Here is a 7,304-nt window from a genome sequence, read left to right on the forward strand (position 1 = left end):
ATGGTTTGTATGTATAAAGTTTTAGTCGTGTACATAAAGTACGATCGTATTGGCAGACACCATTATTATTCATTCATTCATTCTTGTTTGTTATTTAAATAACTCCAACCATATACAAATACTACAACAACAACAACAACATCTCTTGCACATTAATTATACACCACCACTGTGTATTAGTACTTTTTTTCGAAGCGAATACGATGATGGAAATACGCTAAGACCGGCACTGCGAAAGCAATAATAAAACGTTAGCACATAACCATCTTTCGACAATATTGATTCGTGTTAATGTTCGAAAAAATTCTTTGAAAACGTCGTTTACGGCACGTTTACAATCGATTTATAAAATAAATCGAAAAACGTAACAACAGATCCGCTTAATGCAAGACGACCCGTTGTTGCTTTTCCGTTCGACGCATAATAAAGAATTTTGTATGAGAATTGATCATCATACGAATAGTGTATGTATGTGTGTTTTTTGTTGATCAGCACAGACAAAATGTGTGTGTATGTGTGACAACTAAACAACAACATTTACACGTTAATGATCCTTCCGCAGGTTCACCTACGGAAACCTTGTTACGACTTTTACTTCCTCTAAATGATCAAGTTTGGTCATCTTCCCAGCAACATCGGCTACGTCGAAACGCCACCGCGCACCGGTCCGAAGACCTCACTAAATCATTCAATCGGTAGTAGCGACGGGCGGTGTGTACAAAGGGCAGGGACGTAATCAACGCGAGCTTATGACTCGCGCTTACTGGGAATTCCTCGTTCATGGGGAACAATTGCAAGCCCCAATCCCTAGCACGAAGGAGGTTCAGCGGGTTACCCGGACCGCTCGGTCAGGGAGGACACGCTGATTCCTCAGTGTAGCGCGCGTGCGGCCCAGAACATCTAAGGGCATCACAGACCTGTTTATTGCTCAATCTCGTGCGGCTAGAAGCCGCCTGTCCCTCTAAGAAGAATTGTTTGTACGCCGACAGTAAAAACCGCACATAGAGACCGGGCGAACCCCGGCTCCAGCCGGCATTTGGGATGTCGAAATACGCCTATTTAGCAGGCTAGAGTCTCGTTCGTTATCGGAATTAACCAGACAAATCGCTCCACCAACTAAGAACGGCCATGCACCACCACCCACCGAATCAAGAAAGAGCTCTCAATCTGTCAATCCCTTCCGGTGTCCGGGCCTGGTGAGGTTTCCCGTGTTGAGTCAAATTAAGCCGCAGGCTCCACTCCTGGTGGTGCCCTTCCGTCAATTCCTTTAAGTTTCAGCTTTGCAACCATACTTCCCCCGGAACCCAAAAGCTTTGGTTTCCCGGAAGCTGCCCGCCGAGTCATCGAGGAACGTCGGCGGATCGCTAGCTGGCATCGTTTATGGTTAGAACTAGGGCGGTATCTGATCGCCTTCGAACCTCTAACTTTCGTTCTTGATCAATGAAAGCGTTTTTGGCAAATGCTTCGCTTCTGTCCGTCTTGCGACGATCCAAGAATTTCACCTCTAACGTCGCAATACGAATGCCCCCATCCGTTCCTATTAATCATTACCTCGGGGTTCCGAAAACCAACAAAATAGAACCGAGGTCCTATTCCATTATTCCATGCACACAGTATTCAGGCGAAGTTTTAGCCTGCTTTAAGCACTCTAATTTGTTCAAAGTAAACGTGCCGGCCCACCTCGACACTCAATGAAGAGCACCGCGGCGGGATTGAGTTGGGCCGCCCTCTCGAGCTAAGCCCACCGGCAGGACGTCCCGCGAAACGCCAGTTAACACCGCGAACGATGAACCGGCGGCGCGGGACACAAATTCGACTACGAGCTTTTTAACCGCAACAACTTTAATATACGCTATTGGAGCTGGAATTACCGCGGCTGCTGGCACCAGACTTGCCCTCCAATTGATCCTCGTTAAAGGGTTTAGAGTGTACTCATTCCGATTACGGGGCCTCGGATGAGTCCCGTATCGTTATTTTTCGTCACTACCTCCCCGTGCCGGGAGTGGGTAATTTGCGCGCCTGCTGCCTTCCTTGGATGTGGTAGCCGTTTTCTCAGGCTCCCTCTCCGGAATCGAACCCTGATTCCCCGTTACCCGTTACAACCATGGTAGGCGCAGAACCTACCATCGACAGTTGATAAGGCAGACATTTGAAAGATGCGTCGCCGGTGCGAGACCGTGCGATCAGCGTAAAGTTATTCAGATTCACCAAGTTGTTGATGACGGCGAAACCGCCACCGATTGGTTTTGATCTAATAAAAGCGCTCCTTCCGTCTCCGGTCGGAGCTCTGTTTGCATGTATTAGCTCTAGAATTACCACAGTTATCCAAGTAAATGTGGGTACGATCTAAGGAACCATAACTGATTTAATGAGCCTTTCGCGGTTTCACCTTAATTTGGCTTGTACTGAGACATGCATGGCTTAATCTTTGAGACAAGCATATGACTACTGGCAGGATCAACCAGGGAACTGTGTTTTTGTGTTTTTTGAGACAGACGAGAGAATAAAATACTCATCATCATCGTTTATAAAGATGAAGAATATGCGCGTTTGTGCGAAACAATCTAACATATAAGAAAGTAACGCCACGCTGTTTCTTCTTTTCTTCGTACGATATAGAGATAAATGTATCGTCATCATCGTCGTCGTAGTCGTTAAACACCACAACACATATATCGGTCATAAAGGCATAATAATAATATTTATAATATTATTTTTTACCTTTGCCGATTTAAAAGTTCAAACATTCTCTTCACTCTTCGCAAGATTGAATGCGACGTGAATTTATGAAATTCTTTCGAATCCATAAACGTTTACGAATATTATATAAATATTCTCGCTCGGATATTAGAGAGTTGACGCATTTATTATTTTTGTTTGTTTAAATCACAAACATTTGTTAGTTCAACAAAGTTTGATTGCATAAGGACCGCCAACGTAAGAGAATACGTTTTTGCCGCATCCGCAATCTCGCTGTGGGGAACTGGGCGAGCCACAAAATCACAAAATAAAGGCAATCTCGCAAGCAAAGCCCTATTCGAATTCGATAGCGGAAATGTGCGATAAACGTCGATAAATTGGAAGCAAATGCAGAACGTATACATAATCGGTCGTTTTGTCGTCGTCATTTATGATAAACTTCGACTAAACCGTTACACCGTTCATATCGCCTCACTCAACGCATCGACACACACCACTACCATATGTATACCAGCGCGACACCGATCGAGGCAGCCGCTCGGTATTGGATGTGCGCACCGCTCCACTGACATAGCTCCACAGGCGACGTCTACCGAAGCGCACAGCTCTATAACTATAAGGCATACACACAAAAGGGAGAAAATATTTTAAATATTGATAATATTAAAAAGTCATATTTTATATTTAAACCATTATAAAATTTAATTATAAAAACGTTTGTTTTAAAAAAATAATTAATTAATAAAAACAAAATTATTTTAAGCGCCGTACTTCGTAAACGTCGTACTTCGTTCGTCGTATGTGCAAAGTCAAATGAATGCTGTAGTTAGTCGCAGTTGGAACGTCTGAATGTCGTACAACGTAACAATAATTTTGAGTGCCCTAATGTGTAGACGTCGTACTTCGCGAACGTCGCACTTCGTAAACGACGTACTTCGTGAACGTCGCACTTCGTAAACGACGTACTTCGTGAACGTCGCACTTCGTAAACGTCGCACTTCGTAAACGACGTACTTCGTGAACGTCGTACTTCGTAAAGGTTATGCAATATTAATACACATTTGGTGTATTGCAAGTTGCATTTTAATAAATATTATGCATTTTTATGTTTTAATTTAATATCTAGGCCAAAATACTATGTTTATTTAATTGTTAAATGTGTACGTTTATTTATAGATACGTAATTTACATAAAAATTTGTTTTTTTTTTTTATTATATGCAAACTACAAATAAAACATTTAATATTTTCAAACGTCGTACTTCGTGTAAGTTATGCAATATTGATACAAATTTAGTGTATTGCGGGTCGCAATAATATTAATTTATATTTGAACGTAGTACTTCGTGAAGGTTATGCAACATCAGTACACATTAAGTGTATTGCAGGTTGCATTATTATTAATTTATGTTTTCTCACTTTTTACCTTCATATAAAAAAAATTTAATATTTTTGGACGTCGTACTTCGTAACAGTTATGCAATATTGATGCACATCTGTTGTGCTGCGGGTTGCATTTTATAAATTTAATGTATTCTTATGATTTACTTTAATGTCTAGGCAAAAAAACACTTTTGATTAGTTGCTGAATGTTTACATTTATTTACAGATACGTAATTTGCAAAAAAATTTGCTGTTTTTTTATTATATACAACACAAATAAAATTCTTTAATATTCTTGAACGTCGTACTTCGTGTAGGTTATGCAATATTGATACAAATTTAGTGTATTGCGGGTCACAATAATATTAATTTATATTTGAACGTAGTACTTCGTGAAGGTTATGCAAGATCAGTACATATTAAGTGTATTGCAGGTTGCATTATTATTAATTTATGTTTTCTCACTTTTAACCTCAATATAAAAAAAAATTAATATTTTTGGACGTCGTACTTCGTGAAGGTTATGCAATATTAATGCACATCTAGTGTGCTGCGGGTTGCATTTTATAAATTTAATGTATTTTTATGTTTTACTTTAATATCTAGGCAAAAAAAACAATTTTGATTAGTTGCTAAATGTTTACATTTATTTACAGATACGTAATTTGCAAAAAAATTTGCTGTTTTTTCATTATATACAACACAAATAAAATTCTTTAGTATTCTTGAACGTCGTACTTCGTGTAGGTTATGCAATTTTAATACACAATTAGTGTATTGTGGGTTGCATTATTATTATTTATTGTTTACGTTTTACTTCATCACTTTGTGAACGTCGTACTTCGTTTGTACTATGAACGCTGCATTTCGTCGCAGTCGGCAGCACGTGCGAATAAACGTCGTACAAGAAAATCACGATTTTGAGTGCCGTACTTCGCAAACGTCGTACTTCGTCTATACTATGTACAAAGTCAAGTGAACGCTAAACCTCGTCGCAGTCGACAGCAAGTGCAAATAAACGTCGTACAAGAAAATCATGATTTTGAGTGCCGTACTTCGCAAACGTCGTACTTCGTCTGTACTATGTACAAAGTCAATTGAACGCTGTACTTCGTCGCAGTCGGAAGCAACTGCAAGTAAACGTCTTACAAGAAAATCATGATTTTGAGTGCCGTACTTCGCAAACGTCGTACTTCGTCTGTACTATGTACAAAGTCAATTGAACGCTGTACTTCGTCGCAGTCGGAAGCAACTGCAAATAAACGTCTTACAAGAAAATCATGATTTTGAGTGCCGTACTTCGCAAACGTCGTACTTCGTCTGTACTATGTACAAAGTCAATTGAACGCTGTACTTCGTCGCAGTCGGAAGCAACTGCAAATAAACGTCTTACAAGAAAATCATGATTTTGAGTGCCGTACTTCGCAAACGTCGTACTTCGTCTGTACTATGCACAAAGTCAATTGAACGCTGTACTCCGTCGCAGTCGGCAGCACGTGCAAATAAACGTCGTACAAGAAAATCACGATTTTGAGTGCCGTACTTCGAAAACGTCGTACTTCGTCTGTACTATGTACAAAGTCAAATGAACGCTTAACTTCGTCGCAGTCGACAGCACGTGCAAATAAACGTCGTACAAGAAAATCACGATTTTGAGTGCCGTACTTCGCAAACGTCGTACTTCGTCTGTACTATGTACAAAGTCAATTGAACGCTGTACTCCGTCGCAGTCGGCAGGACGTGCAAATAAACGTCGTACATGAAAATCACGATTTTGAGTGCCGTACTTCGCAAACGTCGTACTTCGTCTGTACTATGTACAAAGTCAATTGAACGCTGTACTTCGTCGCAGTCGGAAGCAACTGCAAGTAAACGTCTTACAAGAAAATCATGATTTTGAGTGCCGTACTTCGCAAACGTCGTACTTCGTCTGTACTATGTACAAAGTCAATTGAACGCTGTACTTCGTCGCAGTCGGAAGCAACTGCAAATAAACGTCTTACAAGAAAATCATGATTTTGAGTGCCGTACTTCGCAAACGTCGTACTTCGTCTGTACTATGTACAAAGTCAATTGAACGCTGTACTTCGTCGCAGTCGGAAGCAACTGCAAATAAACGTCTTACAAGAAAATCATGATTTTGAGTGCCGTACTTCGCAAACGTCGTACTTCGTCTGTACTATGCACAAAGTCAATTGAACGCTGTACTCCGTCGCAGTCGGCAGCACGTGCAAATAAAGCTCGTACAAGAAAATCACGATTTTGAGTGCCGTACTTCGAAAACGTCGTACTTCGTCTGTACTATGTACAAAGTCAAATGAACGCTTAACTTCGTCGCAGTCGACAGCACGTGCAAATAAACGTCGTACAAGAAAATCACGATTTTGAGTGCCGTACTTCGCAAACGTCGTACTTCGTCTGTACTATGTACAAAGTCAATTGAACGCTGTACTCCGTCGCAGTCGGCAGGACGTGCAAATAAACGTCGTACATGAAAATCACGATTTTGAGTGCCGTACTTCGCAAACGTCGTACTTCGTCTGTACTATGTACAAAGTCAAATGAACGCTGCATTTCGTCGCAGTCAGAAACAAAGCAAACGTCGTGCAATGAAACAATAATTTTGAGTGCTGCATTTGTGAGCGCCGTACTTCGTTTGTTACTTTATGGTCACATGAACGTCGTATTTCATCACACAGAGCACCATACTTAATGCACTTAAATGAACGTTGTACTTCGTACAAGTTAGGCAATATTAATACACATTTGGTGTATTGCGGGTTGCATTATTAATTTACAAAAATAGCTATGATTTTATATACAACTAAAAATAATTCATAATATTTAAACGTCGTACTTCGTAACAGTAATACAATATTTAAACAAATGTAGTACTTCTTGAATATAGGCAATTTTCATACACGTTTACTGTGAAACCAGTTGCGTTACAATTAAAGTATACGTAGTACTTCGTGGTTTTAGGCAACTTGAGCGCGCGTTTTGTGTAATGTTGGTTGCATACCTTTAAACAAAATGATTGTGTCATTACTATTTTACCACATGAGCAATCGTGACTTTATTATATGCAGTAGTTATTAAGCAGTGAATGGTGTAAGGCGAGCGCTATGTGCAAGGCGAGCGCTATGTGCTAGGCGAGAGCTATGTGCTAGGCGAGAGCTATGTGCTAGGCGAGAGCTATGTGCTAGGCGAGAGCTATGTGCT

The 7,304-nt window shown here is 40.5% G+C and overlaps 1 non-coding gene across 1 annotated transcript; it reads right to left on the bottom strand.

Annotated features, from left to right (window-relative positions):
* Positions 1-545: 545 nt before the first annotated feature.
* On the bottom strand, positions 546-2,468 carry LOC135267818 (small subunit ribosomal RNA). The gene has a single exon (XR_010336190.1). It is a non-coding gene; the product is annotated as a small subunit ribosomal RNA (ribosomal RNA).
* Between the last annotated feature and the right edge of the window lie 4,836 nt (positions 2,469-7,304).

The sequence above is a fragment of the Tribolium castaneum genome, unplaced genomic scaffold (genome assembly GCF_031307605.1).
Source record: "Tribolium castaneum strain GA2 unplaced genomic scaffold, icTriCast1.1 ptg000100l, whole genome shotgun sequence".
NCBI classification, from domain to species: domain Eukaryota; kingdom Metazoa; phylum Arthropoda; class Insecta; order Coleoptera; family Tenebrionidae; genus Tribolium; species Tribolium castaneum.